This window comes from Phyllobates terribilis, unplaced genomic scaffold (assembly GCF_046119375.1).
Source record: "Phyllobates terribilis strain yellow unplaced genomic scaffold, ASM4611937v1 Scaffold_13__5_contigs__length_258822181, whole genome shotgun sequence".
In the NCBI taxonomy this organism is placed as follows: Eukaryota; Metazoa; Chordata; class Amphibia; order Anura; family Dendrobatidae; genus Phyllobates; species Phyllobates terribilis.
The window spans coordinates 244117125-244138411 of record NW_027362773.1 but is presented as its reverse complement, the minus strand read 5'-3'; the positions used below and the strand labels follow the sequence as shown (position 1 = coordinate 244138411).

Below are 21287 nucleotides of genomic sequence, written 5' to 3'. Positions count from 1 at the left end.
AAGACTCAAACTTCAAGGTTAGATTTTAGAAAGGCAGATTTTAAGAGACTCAGAAAGAGAATAGGAGGGATCCAATGGCTGGATGTCCTTAAGGACAAAAATGTCCAGGAAGGATGGGAAATTTTTAAAAATGAGATTCTCAAAGCACAATCATTAACAATCCCGAAAAGTAGGAAGAATGGGAAGCATTTAAGGAAACCAGGATGGATGAACACAGAACTTAAACACATGCTAAAAAGAAAGAAAGAAATGTTTATTAAATGGAAAGAGGGAGGCATATCTAAAGAAGATTATAATGCAGTCTGCAGATCCTGCAGGGCACGTATCAGGTTAGCTAAAGCTGACAATGAATTAAGGCTTGCAAGAGATGTCAAAAGCAATAAAAAAGGATTTTGGGGGTATGTCAAAAGTAAAAGAAAAGTCAAAGATGCTATAGGATTTTTACAGGATGAAAATGGAGAAATGGTAAGAGAGGATGTTGAGAAGGCCGAACTTTTTAATTCCTATTTTGCATCTGTTTTCTCTCAGAAAGAAAATGTAACATCAACTGATCTTCACTGTCCTTTTAAAGGAATAGAAGAATCCAAGTTATCTGTAAACAGAAAGATTGTGAGGGAATATTTAGCTAACATAAATGAGTTCAAGTCTCCAGGTCCAGATGAATTACACCCCAGAGTACTGAAGGAGATCGTAGAAGAAATTTTAGAACCACTCTCCATAATCTTTGAAAATTCTTGGAGAACAGGAGAAGTCCCAGAAGACTGGAGAAGAGCAAATGTTGTTCCTATCTTCAAAAAGGGGAAGAAGGTGGACCCAGGGAACTATAGGCCGGTGAGTCTGACTTCTATACCAGGAAAGATCTTTGAACAAATTATTAAACAACATGTATGTAAGTACATGGATAAGAATGAAGTGATTAACCAGAGTCAGCATGGGTTTGTAACTAACAAGTCATGACAGACTAACTTAATTTCCTTCTATGACAGAATCACTGAATGGGTGGATCAGGGAAATGCTGTAGATATAGTATATCTTGACTTCAGCAAAGCATTTGACAAAGTATCTCACACCATCCTTATTGAAAAAATGACCAAGTATGCAATGGACCAGGCAACTGTTAGGTGGATTCATAACTGGCTTAGTGATCGGACTCAAAGGGTGGTTGTAAATGGCTTCACATCCAGCTGGATGAATGTCTCAAGTGGGGTACCACAGGGCTCCGTCCTGGGACCTGTATTGTTCAACATCTTTATCAATGATTTAGATGAAGGAATTGAGGGTAAACTGATTAAATTTGCTGATGACACAAAGCTAGGAGGGATAGCTAATACTAGAGAAGAGAGAGAGAGGATTCAAAAAGACCTAAATAAACTGGAGCAGTGGGCAGCAACCAACAGAATGGTTTTTAACAGGGAAAAATGCAAAGTACTACATCTGGGCAATAAAAATGAAAAAAGCATATACAGAATGGGAGGAATAGAGCTAAGCAACAGTACATGTGAAAAAGACTTAGGTATACTAATAGATCATAGACTGAACATGAGTCAACAGTGTGATGCAGCAGCAAAAAAGGCAAATACAATTCTGGGATGTATTAACAGAAGCATACAGTCTAGATCACGTGAAGTCATTATCGGTCTTTACTCCTCTTTGGTCAGACCTCATCTGGAATACTGTGTACAGTTTTGGGCACCACATTTTAAAAAAGACATAGACAAACTAGAGCAAGTTCAGAGAAGAGCGACCAGAATGGTGACTGGTCTGCAAACCATGTCCTATGAGGAACGGTTGCAGGATTTGGGAATGTTTAGCTTGCAAAAAAGAAGACTGGGAGGAGACTTAATAGCTGTCTACAAATATGTCAAGGGCTGTCACATTGTAGAAGGATCATCTTTATTCTTATTTGCACAAGGAAAGACTAGAAGCAATGGGATGAAACTAAATGGGAGGAGACACAGATTAGATATTAGAAAAAACTTTTTGACAGTTAGGGTGATTAATGAGTGGAACAGGCTGCCACGAGAGGTGGTGAGTTCCCCTTCAATGGACGTCTTCAAACAGAGGCTGGACAGACATCTGTCTGAGATGATCTAGTGAATCCTGCTTTGAGCAGGGGGTTGGACCAGATGACCCAGGAGGTCCCTTCCAACTCTACCATTCTATGATTCTATGATTACATAACCTGAGGCCAGGCGAGACCTAGGTAATCATACAGTAAGTGACCCCAATATAAAGGGAACCTGTCACCTGAAAAAACACTATTAACCTGCAAATGTGGGGTTAATCTGCGGGTTAATAGTGTTATGAAAGCCCAAGACATGGCTGGGTGACCATTAGCCAAGTTCAGTTCTTCTCAGCCCTTATCCACACGCACATCACTTGACAAATGGTAAGGTTTTAATATTAGAGGTTAGGACCGTCCCGAATGGGGTCACTGTGACGTGGTGGGATGGCTTATACTTTTTTTTTTTTTTTTTTTTTTTTTAAACAAAATTATGTTATCTAAACACCCTATATTATTTACATGCACTATTGCTGTTTATCTATTTACTGCAGGGTATTTGCTTATTATGTTTTTATCTTGGGTTTAGTCAGTTTAGTCGTCGGTGTGAACATATGCACACCAGGTTAAATTGCAGTCCATCTCTTTGGGTTGCTGTTAGTTTTATTTATTTATTTTTTATAAAGTAGCGTTGTAAACCTACCCGGCGCCTGCACTTCGACCACCACTACCAGGAAGAAAAGAACTTTATTCTTCCCAGCAGCGGCGCAAGTTCAGTCACCGCTCTGTGTAGAGAGCTCTGGCGGTAACTGCGCTCCCAGCAATGACTGACAGTCGGCCCTAACGCGGAGCTGCTGTCAGTCGGGGTCAGGGATGCAGTTACAGTCGCTGCTCTTTATACATAGAGCGGTGACTGAACCTGCACTGGCGCCACCTCTGTTATAAACAGGAATCCTGCTGGGAAGAATAAAGTAAATTTCCACAGGACGCAGGAGTTTAAGTGCAGGCGCCGGACAGGTTCACAACGCTATTAACCTGCAGATTAACAGCATGCTTTTTTTTTTTTAAGGTGACAGGTTCCCTTTAAGTTGCTTTGACGTACACGTATTGGTATACACGTCTGCATGCCTTGACGAATATCCCCCTTTCTCATAAAGAGGGCCACTGCGGGGGGGGGGGGGACACAACCGTGTACACATTTTTGATAAAGGTCATCATGGCGGATGACTAAGCATCACTATAGTCGAGCATTTACTTCTCTAGAATATCGATCCAGCGTTGACTATAAAAGCAATGTGAATTAAGCCTTAGAAAGTTTGAGCACTCAGTCTAATTTCAGAGTTAAAGAAAATCAGAAGCCTTAGGCTCCGTTCCCTGGAACAGCTTTGGCAAGTTTATGATGTAGATTTTCTCCACCTGTTAAGTAAAATAGGTTACTTGCATTTTTTGTCTCGTTAGTATGTCATGTTTTAAATAAAGCTGCTTTGCTTTAGATACTTCCTGGTATTTGGCTTTGACAAAACTTTATTGGTATAGTAATGTGCGGATTACACGCGGAAACGCACTGAAAACGCACGTGCATTTTGTGGATTTTATGCAGCTAATGTAAGTCTATGGGAAAAATCTGTATATAAATCTCAGCGTACCCACAAGGGAAATTGACATTATGCGGATTTGAAACACGCACCGAGGGTCAGTTTACACTCCATAAAGAAAAGCACAGAGGGCGTGTGATTTCTATAAATCCCATCCACTTGGCTGGAACTGTAAGACGTAATTAACAGTAATGAACTTGGGCATTCAGAAGATCTGCAAAGAAGTGGAATTGGCGTACGACATTGCGGGCACAGGAAGGTGTTTGGATATGGATGTAATGAGTAAAGATTTGGGGTTTTTCGTAGGGGTGAGATGATTCCAGTGTTCAGAGGTGTCTCCCACCCATCAACATTTGCAAAAGTTTGAAAAAAAAATTGAGAAGCAAAACAGTAATCAATTACATTGGGAAGTTGGAGTCTGCAGATTTTTGGTCAGTATTTTAGTGGCAATTCTAGGTTTCCTAGATGTCCAGATTAACTGGTTTAGGATTTTTTTTTGTCTGATTAAAAATAAATAAATAAATAACTGGCAGGAGAATGGGTAGATTACGGAAAATAATTCACATTTTTGGTAGAGAGCATTTGGAAAGCTGCTATCCGTCCGATCCAGGACTCACTTTTCAACACGATTAAGATATCCGAGGAATGATTTCACCATGGGAACATAATTTGCTGGATAGGATTGATCAATGGTTGCAGTTATGCAATGTCCCAAGTAGTTTATTTGCTATGGCTGCCAGATTATATTTAACTTTCATACTCATCAGCACAGGATGGGAAATATGTTGGGGAAGGGGATGTTTGATTTAGTTCCATTAATTTTATATTTTGATGGACACGGCAATAATAAGTATTTTTATTTTTTTTAAACTTTTTATTTTTTTTATTTTTAATGGAAGAAAATGGAGGCGATTTGAATTCCGAACTCAACTGTTAACCTGTTAAAAGCAGCGGCATTAACAGCGCGGTAGCATGGGGGCGCATCATTTTATGAGCCTATCAGCGCACCCGTTGCGGGGTGCCAACGGGTTGCTATGATGGCCAGGGGTCTGTTAAAGACCTTCATGCCAATCATCACAGAGCTCCCCTTAAAACAGAGGACTGTTTTTCACTATATGCAGCGAAGCTGTGGTATTGCTGTAAATAAAAGTGATCAGATGAATGCAGGTTCCAATCCTCAAAGGGGACTAAAAAAAGGGTCTTAAAAAAAATACATAGCAGTTCAAATCACCTACCTTCCCCCCCCCCCATTGAAAATAAAACATATATAGCATCACTGCACACACAAAAGTAATTAATGAAGCACTTTTCCCATCAAAGCTTTTATCCTCTTAATATATTGCAATCATATTATATAGCACTGTATACTTACAATTGCTCATTTTGCCTTTCTATCCAGCTAATTCTTCTCTTTTCTCTGCTTTATGTAGAAACACAATCTCTTGTCCCAGCATTTATCATTCCCCTCTTCAACTCCTAACCCAGCTGCTCCCTTTCCCCCCTACAATTGATTTTAGCAGTGACTTATGACTCAAGCAGAGTTAAATTGACCTCCTGTTCCTACATAGAGGTAGAAGGATTCAGCTAGTTAGTTTTTATTCACATGATGCCATAGACATAACAGAAAAAGGAAGAATTAGCTGTGTAGAAAGGCAAAAGGAGCAATTGTAAGCAGGGCTGTGGAGTCGGAGTCGGTGCTCATTTTGGAGGAGTCGGTATAAAATGGACTGACTCCTAAAATATATAATAAATTGGGTATAGTAGTTTAATGCAGAATGTGCTGAATATTTTTTTCAGAAGAATTTGGGAAAGTTATGAAATGTCCTATAAATGGCTGTTCTATTCCCGATCTAAGGCTACATTCATACACAGCGTTTTTGCTGCGTTTTTTGAGGATACGTTTTTCAGCTGCAAAAGCTGATCAGCTTTTTAAAAAACCGCATCACCTGAAAGGTTTTTGAGCTCATAGATAATGTTTTCAATAGCAAAAGCAGATTAGAAAAACGCCGCACAAACTGACATGCTCATTCTTTGTGAGGATCCGTTTTTGAGCCCAAAAACGGATCCTCACAAAACGATGTGTCTGAATGCCATATCTTGAAACCCACTTACTTTGCTGGGATCCCCAGAGTCACTGCATTTTACTGCAAAAAAACGGATCCGCAAAAACATTGTGTGTGAATAATGGCCGTAGCCACTCATCTCAGAAGAATTGCTAGAGTGAACAGGATAACAAGATTAAGGTAATTACTTCTTAAAGCATATTTAAACTTTCAATAAACTGTGCATAAATCAATAGTATACTGTATGTTCTCTCTGTATGCTTGATGCTTGTTTGTTTTTTCTTTGAGCTCATACTTTTGGGAAGCTAGCTTCTATACAATATACAGGGAAAATACAGCAACAGGATTGATGTATAGGTATAGAAGCCAAAACATCAAGTTATTAGCTGTGTTATCAGTTTCTTTGTTCCTGGAGTATGATACACAACAAACTTGCTCCCTCCCTCCTCCCCTCTTCATAGACTGTGAAGCATTTAGTGAGCTGTACCCTAAGAAAATCCTGAGATTGGAAATTCAAAGTAAGGCTGAGTTCACACGATGCGTTTTTCATGCGTTTCCGCTGCGTTTTTGCAGTTGCGTAAACGCCGCGGAAACGCAGTAAAAACGCATGGTAGAAGGGCAGCAATGTTCCCCAATTGAAATCCGCATGTGCTGTGCGTAAACGCTGCGGTCAAAAATCCGCAGCATGTCAATTAATTTTGCGGAAACGCTGCTCTTTTGCCGCCATTGACTTGCATTAGACCGCATGGAATCCGCATCACTGTATATGTTGATGCGCTTTTCATGCGGTCTAATGTGCGGATGGTACCCGGGTGTGGATGAAAGGACTCTCATCCAAACCCAGGTACCATTAAAAAAAAAAGAATAAAATAAAAAATATATATATTCTCACCTTCTGACGGCCCGCGCAGCGCTCCTGCTTGGTTCCCGGCACTTCGGGTTTGAATGAAGAAGGACCTTCGCTGACGTCAGAGTCATGCGACGGGTCACGAGACGCTGACGTCGGAAGGTCCTAAAGTCTTCACTGCCGGCAGCCAGGACCGAGCGAAGCAGGACACCGGGGGCCATCAGAGGGTAAAGTATATATTTATTTTTTTACATTCACACACTATATAAATCCATGCCGGTTGCATGGATTTATATAGTGTAAAGTTGACAAGCACTTTCCAAGTGATGCTAAAATCGCTTGGGAAGCGCTTGTCAACCCGCATGCGGAAATGAAAGTGAAGACCGCTTCATTTCCGCATGTCCCTGGCAGGAAACCGCATGTACAATCCGCATGTACAATCCGCATGCGTTTTTTCCTGCCAGAGAGATGCAGAAACGCTCAGGAAAAAATCCTGAGCATTTCTGCATCGTGTGCACATACCCTAAAGCTATCTAATAACATATTTTACAAACTTTATATTTGTCATTTGTACTATTGATTTATGCAAAGTTTGTTTTATTTCTATCTAAAATTATACAGTGGGGAAAGTATGTAATTGACACATTGTCGATTCCCACCTACAAAGAATGGAGAGGTCTGAATTTTTTAATCATAGGTACACTTCACCTGAGAGAAACAGAATCTACAGGAAACGTCTGACCTCTGTAATTGCAAACAAAGGTTTCTGTACCAAATATTAAGTTCTGTTTTTCTATTGTATCAAATACATATTTCATGCAATAAAATGCTAATTTAAATCATACAATGTGATTTTCTGGATTTTTTTTAGTCTAACTCTCACAGGTGAAGTGTACAATTGCAGACCGCTCTATTCTTTGTAGGTGGGAAAACTTGCAAATTCTTATTTTCCCCACTGTACATGGTTCCCTGTTCTTGCTGGAATTATAATATACATTATTTTATAGGACAATACTTTGAGAGTGAATTTATATGATTACAAAATGTCTAAGAAGCTCCCCGTGTAGTCAACTGTGTTTGAGCATTTCACAGTGACTCAAGATGAAAAATATTTTGGGTGTCAATGTATGACAAGTGACCCAGAGGAAAACAAATGCTGTGATGCCAAAACCAGTGCATACTCAGGCAGTGATAAAAATGCTCCTACAAGAGCTTCCAATCTAAAAAGACATTTACAACGCTTCCACCCAGAAGTTTTCAAAGCTGTGACTGAGAAAGATAACAGCAGCACCAAGAAACCTGCGCCCAGCACTTCCTGCCAGGCAAAGGAGGAAAGAGCCTCTCAAACATCATTAATAAGATATCTTGTAAGTGACAAAGTTAAGCCCCCGTCTCACAGTGTAATCGCTAGCGAGATCGCTGCTGTGTCACGGTTTTGGTGACGCAACAGCGACCTCACCAGTGATGTCGCTATGTGTGACACTTTGCAGCGATCAGGCCCCTGCTGTGAGGTCGCTGATCGCTGCAAAGAGTCCTGGACCATTTTTTGGTCGTTGCTCTCCCGCTGGTCAGCACACATCGCTGTGTGTGACCATCGGGAGCAGCGATCAGGCTGGTAACCATGATAAACATCGGGTTACTAGGGGCACACGCGCACCTAGTAACCAGTTGTTTATCATGGTTACGAGCCTGCTAAAGTGAGCGGTAACCTCCCGCTCACCGTAGCAGAGTGGTAACCATGATAAACAACGGGTTACTAGGTGCGCGTGTGCCCCTAGTAACCCAATGTTTATCATGGTTACCAGCCTGCTCCTGCTTCAGCAGGCTCGTAACCAGGAGCAGGACATCGTGGAAAGATTCTTTCCACGATGTCGCTGCTCCCCTGATGGTTGGTGAGCCTGCCTGTTTGACAGCTCACCAGCGATCAGATAGCGACGCAGCAACGATCCCTGACAGGTCGTATTGTTAGCGACGCTGCAACGATCCCGACAAGTGTGACGGGGCATTTACTCTAACAATGACAGCAGATATGTTTAAAAGACAGCTCATACAGCTTGTTGTGAAGGACGGTATACCATTATCATTATTTGCACGACCAACTTTTACAGCTCTTAATGGAGAAATGGCCCGCAAACTTAGCGTTTCTCTGGAAAGAGAAAGTATTAGAAAATTAGTGATTGAAGAAGCCCTTAAACAAAAGGAAGATCTTAAAAAGACTCTGAAAAGACGCTTCATGTTTCTTAAAATGGATGCCGGCACACGTCACAGAGTGAACTATTTTGCCATCAATGTTCGATATGTTTGTGACGAAGAAATTGTTACCAAGACACTAGCAGTAAAAGATCCTAAAGCTCCTCACACCAGCCAGTTTCTCCAGGCCTTAGTGGAAAAAGTTCTGCAAGATTACGAACTCAAGAAAGAACAGGTTCTTGCTATTGTAACAGACAATGCTTCAAACATGATAAGTACAATTAAACTGATGAATGAGAGTAATGAACAACAGCTAGAAGAAAATGTAGGATTCAGTATGTTTGAGATGGAAGGCCACAGTGCTGTTCATGTAACTGAGGAACAAACAGATATTACAACAGAAGAACAGCAAAATTATACTTTAGAAATAGATGAAGCTGCTTAAAAACACTTTCCTACTCATCACATGCGCTGTGTTATGCACACGCTGCAGCTGGCAATACGAGATAGTCTGCAAGAGGGACATGCTGGAAATCTGATTGGAAAAGTGAGGAAATTGGTTATTGCCACCAGAACCCCTAAAACTGATTCCATCTTGAAGAGACGTGCTGGGAAAGGGGCAATTGTCGATCAAGCCACTCGGTGGGGCAGCACTTATTTAATGATTGAGCGATTGCTTGAACTAAAACAGTTTCTTATAGATATGGCGGACCCTCAAGTAACCCTAAATGAAGGTCAATGGACACAGGTGGCTGAATTGAAGGAATTGCTTAATCACCCATTTACCATGACTAAAAAATTACAAGCTGAGGATTTAACTCCTGGCATTTTCATAAGGGAGTGGAAGAACTTGCTATTTTGCCTGTCCCAAAGAGGAGGTTTAATCGCAGATGGCATTTCTGCTTCAATGAAAAGGAGAGAGACACAGCTATTGGAAAATAAAAATTTTCTGGCAGCTGTTTATGTGAACCCAAGTCATCGTATACTGCTTGATGATCAACAGCTTACTAAAGGAAAAGAAGCTCTGACTGAGGTAGCAGTTAGGATGAGCGGCCTACAGGAGGACTGCCAGGCGCAAGAGGACTTGGGTCCTGACAGTGCTACTGCTGCCATATCTTCATCCTCATCAGATGAGGAGTTCAAAATGTTTCACTTGCTCTCAAAGAAATAGAAAAATTAAACCGTTCATCAAAACCGACTGTGCACGAGGCAATTCCTTCATACCCGGAAATTGTTAGAGATGTTGCCCATGTGGTTACGGCTTTGCCTCCAACCCAAGTCAGTGTAGAGAGGTTGTTCTCTAGCCTTTAAATTATTAGGTCAGATTTGAGGTCATCTATGAAGTAGGATCTGTTGGAGGCGATACTATTTCTTAGAACAAATTCATAGACTGCACAAATGTTATTTAGTATGTTTTTGTTGAAAACTGTTTTTTGCCACTTACATAGATTATATATATATATATATATATATATATATATATATATATATATATATATATATATATATATATATATATATATATAATATCTCTATCTATCTATCTATATACACACATACCAAAAGTTTGGACACACCTTCTCATTTAAAGATTTTTCTGTATTTTCATGACTTTGAAAATTGTACATTCACACTGAAGGCATCAAAACTATGAATTAACACATGTGGAATTATATACTTAACAAAAAAGTGTGAAACAACTGAAAATATGTCTTATATTCTAGGTTCTTCAAAGTAGCCACCTTTTGCTTTGATGACTGCTTTGCACGCTCTTGGTATTCTCTTGATGAGCTTCAAGAGGTAGTCACCGGAAATGGTCTTCCAACAATCTTGAAGGAGTTGCCAGAGATGCTTAGCACTTGTTGGCCCTTTTGCCTTCACTCTGCGGTCCAGCTCACCCCAAACCATCTTGATTGGGTTCAGGTCTGGTGACTGTGGAGGCCAGGTCATCTGGCGTAGCACCCCATCACTCTCCTTCTTGGTCAAATAGCCCTTACACAGCCTGGAGGTGTGTTTGGGGTCATTTTTCTGTTGAAAAATAAATGATGGTCCAACTAAACGCAAACCGGATGGAATAGCATGCCGCTGCAAGATGCTGTGGTAGCCATGCTGGTTCAGTATGCCTTCAATTTTGAATAAATCCCCAACAGTGTCACCAGCAAAGCACCCCCACACCACCACACCTCCTCCTCCATGCTTCACAGTGGGAACCAGGCATGTAGAGTCCATCCGTTTTCTGCGTCGCACAAAGACACGGTGGTTGGAACCAGAGATCTCAAATTTGGACTCATCAGACCAAAGCACAGATTTCCACTGGTCTAATGTCCATTCCTTGTGTTCTTTAGCCCAAACAAGTCTCTTCTGCTTGTTGCCTGTCCTTAGCAGTGGTTTCCTAGCAGCTATTTTACCATGAAGGCCTGCTGCACAAAGTCTCCTCTTAACAGTTGTTGAAGAGATGTGTCTGCTGCTAGAACTCTGTGTGGCATTGACCTGGTCTCTAGTCTGAGCTGCTGTTAACCTGCGATTTCTGAGGCTGGTGACTCGGATAAACTTATCCTCAGAAGCAGATGTGACTCTTGGTCTTCCTTTCCTGGGGCGGTCCTCATGTGAGCCAGTTTCTTTGTAGCGCTTGATGGGTTTTGCAACTGCACTTGGGGACACTTTCAAAGCTTGCCCAATTTTTTGGACTGACTGACCTTCATTTCTTAAAGTAATGATGGGCACTCGTTTTTCTTTACTTAGCTGCTTTTTTCTTGCCATAATACAAATTCTAACAGTCTATTCAGTAGGACTATCAGCTGTGTATCCACAAGACTTCTGCACAACACAACTGATGGTCCCAACCCCACTTATAAGGCAAGAAATCCCACTTATTAAACCTGACAGGGCACACCTGTGAAGTGAAAACCATTTCCGGTGACTACCTCTTGAAGCTCATCAAGAGAATGCCAAGAGCGTGCAAAGCAGTCATCAAAGCAAAAGGTGGCTACTTTGAAGAACCTAGAATATAAGACATATTTTCAGTTGTTTCACACTTTTTTGTTAAGTATATAATTCCACATGTGTTAATTCATAGCTTTGATGCCTTCAGTGTGAATGTACAATTTTCAAAGTCATGAAAATATAGAAAAATCTTTAAATGAGAAGGTGTGTCCAAACTTTTGGTCTATAATATATATATATATATTCGATATTACATAGTGTATTACATATTTACAATTTAATACAGTTTTTTGTGTTCTAAAGTTGTATTCCAATATATATTATGTTCTATCTAAATATCTTTATTATTGTATCATAAAAATGATTAAATGTCTGATGTTCACATTGTACTACAATACATTTTTCAATTAAATATAAGCAATATATGTGGGAGTCGGAGTAAGGGAAATAGAGGAGTCAGAGGTTTGGCTTACTGACTCCACAGTGCTATATAATATGATGACTGCAATATAGTAAGAGGATAACAATTTTGATGGGAGGCCTTCTTTAACCTCTTCATGACCTTGAGATTTTGTGCCTCTGCATTTTAGTTTTTTGCTCCCCTTCTTCCCAGAGCCATAACTTTTTTATTTTTCTGTCGATCAGCAGTTATTGGTGCTGCTGGCCAGAAGTACTTACTTGCTGAACTTGGCCGTCTAGTTGTAGTGGCCACTGGGTGGTACTGCACATCCGCCTCCCGTTGAATGGAATAGGAGGCGGATGTGTAGTACCCTGCGGCGGTCACTACAAATAGACAGCCAAACACTATAAACTAAAAACCAAACAAAAAAATTTAATAATTAAATCTTTGTTTTACATGTTTTAACTACTTCTTACATATTTAATAGATTAGACTAGGGGACTGAAAGCCACAATTGGAATTTATCAGTGCCGTACTTTAGTAATAACGGTGAAATGACCGTTTGCTATCTGGGCTTCATAGAGCACCTATCTATGCAGTAAACATGGCTGTGTTACCTTATCTAGACAGAGAGGGTTAAATATTGGGAAAAGATATATCTACATAGACTGACATATTGACTCCCTTCTTGTACCAGTCTTCTCTAATACTACCAGATTTGTATTTGAAATGCTGAGGCTCGGAGAAAGAAAACCCATTATATTGTAAGGTTAATAAGTCTTATTAAAACACCCCATTACACTGCGCCCCTAACACAAAATAAATAATTCTGGGTCTTTATGAATGCTCAAGCTTATAGTAAAGCTGAATACAGATGTCCATACACAGAGAACAATGCTCGAATCATTTGTGAGTATCCTGACCCAAACTTAGACCCTCGTAGGCATATGAGACCGTTCGTTCAGGTCAGGACCCCCACCCCTCACCCCTGTGGTCTCAGTAAATTGTTGCAATGTCTTTTAAACAACCTAACATCATAACAAAATAAAAAGACACTGACAAATGGTGCTGATGTAAAGCAGACACAGGGAGCGGTTATTAACTCATTTGTGCAGTGTGACCATCTGGATTAAAAAAAATGGTAAAAACAGGCTACGTTCTCATAATGAACTTTAGTGTATTTTTGTGGCTGGGTATATTTTTCTTGCAGTTCCAGCAAAGTGGATGGGATTTATAGAAATCTCCTGACCACTGTGCTTTTATTTTACTCACAGTAAACTGACCTGCGGTGCGGGTTTCAAATCCGCAGCATGACAATTTCTCTTGGGGGTACGCTGAGTTTTCTGTGCGGATTTTCCCCATTGATTTAAATGAGATACGGAAAATCCACAGGTAAAAATGCAAGTGTGGTTTTAGTGCATCTCTGTGGAGAAACGCATCAATATCGCATGTAATCCGCATCTAAGTAGATCAATAAAGTTTCGTCAAATACCAGGAAGTATCAAAAACAAAGCAGCTTTATTTAAAGCATGACAACAAGAGACAAAAAACGCAGCATCAAAAAAAAGCAATAAAAACGCACACAAAACCCACAAGTTACCCAATTTCAATAATAGGTGCAGAAATTCAGCAGCGTCAAAAACTCTGCAAAAGCTCATCATGGGAGCATAACCTCAAAAGTCTGAAATGTGCCCAATTTTGTCATTTTATTCTCATAAATGTTCCTCAAAATGATATCAAAGCGTCACTTTGGCAAACAAAAAATAAGCCCTCACGCAGCTCTATTGATGGAAGAATAATAATAATAAAAAAAAAAAAAAAAAAATGTTGTGGTCTCAGAAAATAGCAAAAAAAAAAAAAAGTTTGGTGCCACTTTCCAAGACAAGTAAAAGAAACCCTAATTGAAGAAGGTAGGAATGACTGACTAATCAGTAGGTGCCAGCAGCAATGAGAGATAAGTTAGGTTTTAGTCTATATCCTATGTACATTAACCCCTTCCCGACATTGGACATACCAGTACATCCTATTTTGCAGTGCATTCCCGTAAATGGATGCACTGGTATGTCCTGGCGATCATAAAAGCACAAGAGCGGTGCCCGCACAATCGCCGCCAGGATCTCAGCACAAGTGATAGCTGAGGCCCGGCTGTCACTGCCAGGACCGGTGCCCACGCGATCGCAGCACAAGTGATAGCTGAGGCCCGGCTGCCACTGCCAGGAGCGGTGCCCGTACGATCGCCGCCAGGATCTCAGCACAAGTGATAGCTGAGGCCCGGCTGTCACTGCCAGGACCGGTGCCCGCACGATCGCCGCCAGGATCGCAGCACAAGTGATAGCTGAGGCCCGGCTGTCACTGCCAGGAGCGGTGCCCGTACGATCGCCGCCAGGATCTCAGCACAAGTGATAGCTGAGGCCCGGCTGTCACTGCCAGGACCGGTGCCCACGCAATCGCAGCACAAGTGATAGCTGAGGCCCGGCTGCCACTGCCAGGAGCGGTGCCCGTACGATCGCCGCCAGGATCTCAGCACAAGTGATAGCTGAGGTCCGGCTGTCACTGCCAGGACCGGTGCCCGCACGATCGCCGCCAGGATCGCAGCACAAGTAATAGCTGAGGCCCGGCTGTCACTGCCAGGAGCGGTGCCCGCACGATCGCCGCCAGGATCTCAGCACAAGTGACAGCTGAGGAATGGCTGTCACTGCCAGGACCGATGCCCGCACGATCGCCACCAGGAGCTCAGCTTAAATGATAGCTGAGACACGGCTATTACTGCTGGGAGCAGTGACGCACCACCCTGGGCTGTTTAACCACCTAAATGCTGTGATCGCAGCATTTAGACATGTAGAGGGAGGGGGCGCCCTCTCCTGTCCGATCGGCGCCCCACTGATGTCATTGCAGAGGGGCCCAATGGTCGCCATGACAGAAGGAGGTCACATGATAACCTCCTGATCGGTCAGCTCAGCTATGGAGGCCTGCTTAGACCATGTCCAGAGCATGGCTTAAGAGGCTTCAGTCAGGTATAATGCATTGCAGTGTATTATACCAGCAATCAGAGTTGGGGGAAAAAAAAAAAAAAAAAAATTATATATCTCTCTTAAAGAATATATACAAATAAATGCATATATTTATGTAAAACCCAAAATAAACAGAAAAAATACACATATTTAGTATCACTGTGTCCAGAATGACCCGATCTATAAAATGGTCAGACTAGGAAACCCCTTCAGTGAACTATGTTAAAAAAATAAATAAAAAATGTTCATATATATGCAATATTGCCCCATGTAGGGACTCAAGTCCTCAGAAGGATAGTAGCCAAGTAGTCCTGTCAACTTGAAAATATCCCTATATAATTCTCCTGGTGCGTTTCGCCCCCGATGTAGTGGGGGAGTGTACTTGTAGGGTGGGCAAGACTGTTAGTGAAAGACCATTAGTAAATGTGTCTGGCATCCAAGTGATACCTTGGACCTACAACAGGACATTGTAGGACTAACGCTGTCGCCTGCTGCTCCTGTTTCCTCAGTGACCGTCTCCACTGACACCTCTGGGGTGAGACGGAGCCATTTTGTTTCGCAGCACCGTTGTTGATTGGGCGCCATACAGAAATGTTTTGCACCTGATTACATAGATGGTGTTGTTTTTTTTGCCAATATATTTCTAGGCCTTTCCACGACCCATAACTTTCGGTTACTTTAGTGTGCGCTGAGCTGGCTCTTACGGACACCATTTTGATATATAAACAATGTACTGATCACTTTCTGTTGCATTTTTTGGTGGAGGTGTAGCAGCAAAAAAATAAATAAAAATAAAGGTCATTTTTTGTGTTTGTTTTACTGCAAGATGAACACAATACAAACCCTAAAACAATGGCGGGGTTGTGCACTTGGAACTCCCCCCCCCATTTTGCAGCGCTTTACATGGTGTCGCTTAAAACTAGAACCTGTCCTGCAAATAAATAAGCCCGAAAATAAGAGTAATGGCTCCTGGCAGCAGGGAGGGAAATGACAGCACAAACAGCGCTAAGGGGTTGAATGCCCCCCCAGAGTAATGCCCAGTGGGGGTCCTCCACACATGGCCCCGGCCGCGCTGCGCATTGTCTCCATTCATGCAGCACAACGGAAAGCGAGGCACGGAGCCTACAGGCGACACACGGCCCTGATTGCAGCCGCAGGGCGCCCTCCCCCGGCCGCGGCAGGCGGCGGTGACTCCGGGCCGCACATACTCACCTCTCCGGTCTCCCTTCCGCAGCTCCAGGAACGAGCACAAGCAACAGACACAGGAACGAACGAGAGCAGCCGCGCGGGACAGACGAGAAAGCGACGGAGACATAAGCGAGCGCCAGATATACACTGACCCCTAGCGGCGCTCTCATGCTAGAAAATGGCTCCTTACTAGATTTTTTCCTACCTCCTTGCTGAGGTATTATTTAGCGGGGCTTCTATCATGTGAAATGACATCATATAGGGCTATAATCACAAGAATTTACATTAAAATTGTCTCTCCAAGAGAAACCTGTTTCTATAAGGTCTATTGGGGCTTTTGGAACCCACAGTGGGCGCACAGACCCCCTGTATTATACAAGCAGCGTACCCTGCCAGTGATCCACGACAGTGATCTGTGGTCTCTGGATGTTCTTCTGATTAGCCGGCCTCACATGACGTCACCCGCGTGTTATGCCATAACCTTCGATGTCATGCCAGGCCGGCTAATCAGAAGAACAGCCACGAATGCCGCCAGATAAGAGGCGGTTCTCACTGCCGTGGCCACTGGCCCGGGTCCTGCAAATCGACTGGCGCCAACTCTATTCGGTACACGAGCATAGTGCCGGCCGATCATGCACGAGGATGACAAGTGTCCATAGAAGCAAAGTCCTCAGCTCCCCATGTGGGAGGGGGCCGCACCGGACAGTCTCTAATCCTCAGCTCCCCATGTGGGAGGGGGCCACACCGGACAGTCTCTAATCCTCAGCTCCTCATGTGGGAGGGGGCCGCACCGGACAGTCTCTAATCCTCAGCTCCTCATGTGGGAGGGGGCCGCACCGGACAGTCTCTAATCCTCAGCTCCCCATGTGGGAGGGGGCCACACCGGACAGTCTCTAATCCTCAGCTCCTCATGTGGGAGGGGGCCGCACCGGACAGTCTCTAATCCTCAGCTCCCCATGTGGGAGGGGGCCGCACCAGACAGTCTCTAATCCTCAGCTCCCCATGTGGGAGGGGGCCGCACCAGACAGTCTCTAATCCTCAACTCCCCATGTGGGAGGGGGCCGCACCAGACAGTCTCTAATCCTCAGCTCCCCATGTGGGAGGGGGCCGCACCGGACAGTCTCTAATCCTCAGCTCCTCATGTGGGAGGGGGCCGCACCGGACAGTCTCTAATCCTCAGCTCCCCATGTGGGAGGGGGCCGCACCGGACAGTCTCTAATCCTCAGCTCCCCATGTGGGAGGGGGCCGCACCGGACAGTCTCTAATCTTCAGCTCCCCATGTGGGAGGGGGCCGCACCGGACAGTCTCTAATCTTCAGCTCCCCATGTGGGAGGGGGCCGCACCGGACAGTCTCTTTGTGCCTGATTCACCATTTGCGGGGTTTTTAAGTCACTTTTTGTTCAAGTTTGAGTCAAGTTCTTGTACCAGAGCCTGAACTCTTAGTGGGTCCACTCATCCCTACTGCGGCTCTCTTTGATTTGGACTTGTATAGAGACAAGAGAAAAATCCTCAAATTCAATGATGAATGTGTCTCGTGTGTTTTCAAGCTCTAGACTTATCCCAGGTCTTCATTTCAAGCTTTGCTGCTGGCAATTTACAGGGCTGAAAACGTGTTGGACATAGAAATCACAATGGAGGATTGTCTGTCCAGTTCTGTGCAGGGGCTGACACAGGCAGAAAAGTCTCGTGTACATGAGCGGAAGTAGACAAAGTCAAAGGATTTTCATACCACATTTCTTTATTTTTAAATGTTCTTACAATAAACACTGGGAAAGCTCCTGTGACATAGGGCAACACATCCAAAGACCCTTCAACAATAACCAATGAGAGGGTATTGCAGCCTCCATTCAGCAGTGTATGTCAAGGTTTCCATCTTTTTACCTGTATAGAATAGCACATCAGACAGCTTTTCATGGTTGCAATACAATGGTATATATGTCATTATTAGACCTCCATATAAAAATAAAATATATACACTGCTCAAAAAAATAAAGGGAACACTTAAACAACACAATGTAACTCCAAGTCAATCACACTTCTGTGAAATCTACCTGTCCAGTTATGAAGAAACACTGATTGTGAATCAATTTCTCCTGCTGTTGTGCAAATGGAACAGACAACTGGTAGAAATGATAGACAATTAGCAAGATACCCCCTATAAAGGAGTGGTTCTGCAGGTGGTGACCAGACCACTTCTCTGTTCTCATCCTTTTTGGCTGTTGTTTTGGTCACTTTTTCATTTTGCCATTGCTCTCACCCCTAGACATACAGTAGACTGAGGGGGTGTCTACAGTACAACCCACAGAAGTTACTCAGGTGGTGCAGCTCATCCAGGATGGCACATCAGTGTGAGCTGTGGCAAGAAGGGTAGCTGTGTCTGTCAGCACAGTGTCCAGAGCATGGAGAAGATACCAGGAGATGTGGAGGGACCATAGGAGGGCAACAACCCAGCAGCAGGACCGTTACCTCCTCCTTTGTGCAAGGAGGAACAGGAGGAGCAGTGCCAGAGCCCTGCAAAACGACCTCCAGCAGGCTACAAACGTGCATGTCTGCACAAACGGTTAGAAACCGACTCCATGAGGGTGGTATGAGGGCCCGACGTCCACAGATGGGGGTTGTGCTCACAGCCCAACACCGTGCAGGACGCTTGGCATTGGCCACAGAACACCAGGATTGGCAAAGTCGCCACTGGCACCCTGTGCTCTTCACATCTGAAAGCAGGTTCACACTGAGCACATGTGACAGACGTGACAGAGTCTGGAGACGCCGTGGAGAGCGATCTGCTGTCTGCAACATCCTTCAACATGACCGGTTTGGCAGTGGGTCAGTAATGGTGTGGGGTGGCATTTCTTTGGAGGGCCGCACAGCCCTCCATGTGCTCGCCAGAGGTAGCCTGACTGCCATTAGGTACCGAGATGAGATCCTCAAACCCCTTGTGAGACCATATACTGGTGCAGTTGGCCCTGGGTTCCTCCTAATGCAGGACAATGCCAGATCTCATGTGGCTGGAGTGTGTCAGCAGTTCCTGCAAGATGAAAGCATTGAAACTATGGACTGGCCCGCCCGTTCCCCAGACCTGAATCCGATTGAGCACATCTGGGACATCATGTCTCGCTCTATCCACCAACGTCATGTTGCACCACAGACTGTCCAGGAGCATGCCCAGGCGTTGTAGGGAGGTCATACAGGCACATGGAGGGCACACACAATACTGAGCCTCATTTTGACTTGTTTTAAGGACATTACATCAAAGTTGGATCAGCCTGTAGTGTGTTTTTCCTCTTTAATTTTGGGGGTGACTCTAAATCCAGGCCTCCATTGGTTAATACATTTGATTTCCATTGATGATTTTTGTGTGATTTTGTTGTCAGCACATTCAACTTTGTACAGAACAAAGTATTTAATGAGAATATTTCATTCATTCAGATCTAGGATGTGTTATTTGAGTGTTCCCTTTATTTTTTGAGCAGTGTATATATATATATATATATATATATATATATATATATATATATATATATAAGAGAAACTGAAATATCACATGGTCATAAGTATTCAGACCCTTTGCTCAGACACTCAAATTTAAGTCACATGCTGTCCATTTCCTTGTGATCCTCCTTGAGATGGTTCTAATCCTTCTTTGGAGTCCAGCTGTGTTTAATTAAACTGATAGGACTTGATTTGGAAAGGCACACACTTGTCTATATAAGACCTCACAGCTCACAATGCATGTCAGACCAAATGAGAATCATGAGCTCAAAGGAACTGCCCAAGGAGCTCAGAGACAGAATTGTGGCAAGGCACAGATCTGGCCAAGGTTACAAAAGAATTTCTGCATTACTCAAGGTTCCTAAGAGCACAGTGGCCTCCATAATCCTTAAATGGAAGAAGTTTGGGACCACCAGAAGTCTTCCTAGACCTGGCCATCCAGCCAAACTGAGCAATCGTGGGAGAAGAGTCTGGGAAAGAGGTAAAGAAGAACCCCAAGATCACTGTGGCTGAGCTCCAGAGATGCAGTAGGGAGATGGGAGAAAGTTCCACAAAGTCAACTATCACTGCAGCCCTCCACCAGTTGGGCTTTTATGACAGAGTGGCCCGACGGAAGCCTCTCCTCAGTGCAAGACATATGAAAGCCCGCATAAAGTTTGCTCAAAAACAGTATGAGAAATGTCTGGATTTTATTGTAATCATATTCGATAAGCGGAAAAAAAATCTTCTGGTTTCATTGCTCATAATACAGGTTTGTATAGGAAGACCGCTACACGACGATTCCTCCTTTTGTATGGAGAGCAGATCCCATACACAGACTCCCAGACTATAAGAAATAAGATTCTCTGGTCTGATGAGACGAAGATAGAACTTTTTGGTTATAAATTTAAGCGGTATGTGTGGAGAAAACCAGGCACTGCTCTAAATGGGTCGTTCCAGACATTGTACTGAAGAAGAAAGAACTTTGATCAATAAGTTAGTTGGAGAGTGGAAAACATGTAACGAAGTGCAAAAAATAATTGTCTCCTCAGCTTAATAAATTTCCAATGCTTTAAAATAGCAAACAAAACCCAAAACACGTGGTAGGAAAATTAATACTACCATCCACATAGATCATAGAATCACAAGAATGGCAAAGAAGCATCCATTGATCAGCTCCAGGAAGATCAAAGATCTTCAGTTACCTGTGAGTCCTGCAACCATCAGAAGACACCTACGTGAAGCCAAACTATTTGCAATAAACCCTAAAAAATTACCATTGCTGAAAAAAAGACACGTTGGGTTACAGTTTGCCAAAGAACACATTGACTGGCCTAAAGAGAAGTGGTGCAAAATTATATGGACAGATGAGAGTAAGATTGTTCTGATTGGGTCTAAAGGTCGCAGTTTGTGAGATGACCCATAACACTGAATTCAAGTCACAGTACACTGTGAAAACTGTAAAACATGGAAGTGCAAGCAAAATGGTTTAGGGATATTTCTCATACTATGGAGTTGGGCCCATTTATCGCATACCAGGCACCATGAAACAGCTTGAATATCTATTTGCAGGTGTCAGA

General features: G+C 43.1%; 1 protein-coding gene across 2 annotated transcripts in view; it reads right to left on the bottom strand.

Annotated features, from left to right (window-relative positions):
* The window catches only part of LOC141174446 (uncharacterized), a 52204-nt gene extending 35822 nt beyond the window's left edge, over positions 1–16382 (bottom strand). For both annotated transcript variants that reach the window (XM_073659372.1, XM_073659373.1), the window contains exon 1: positions 16264–16382. The gene's annotated coding sequence lies outside the window, so the exon portion shown is untranslated. The remainder of the gene's footprint in view (positions 1–16263) is intronic.
* Positions 16383–21287: the final 4905 nt, after the last annotated feature.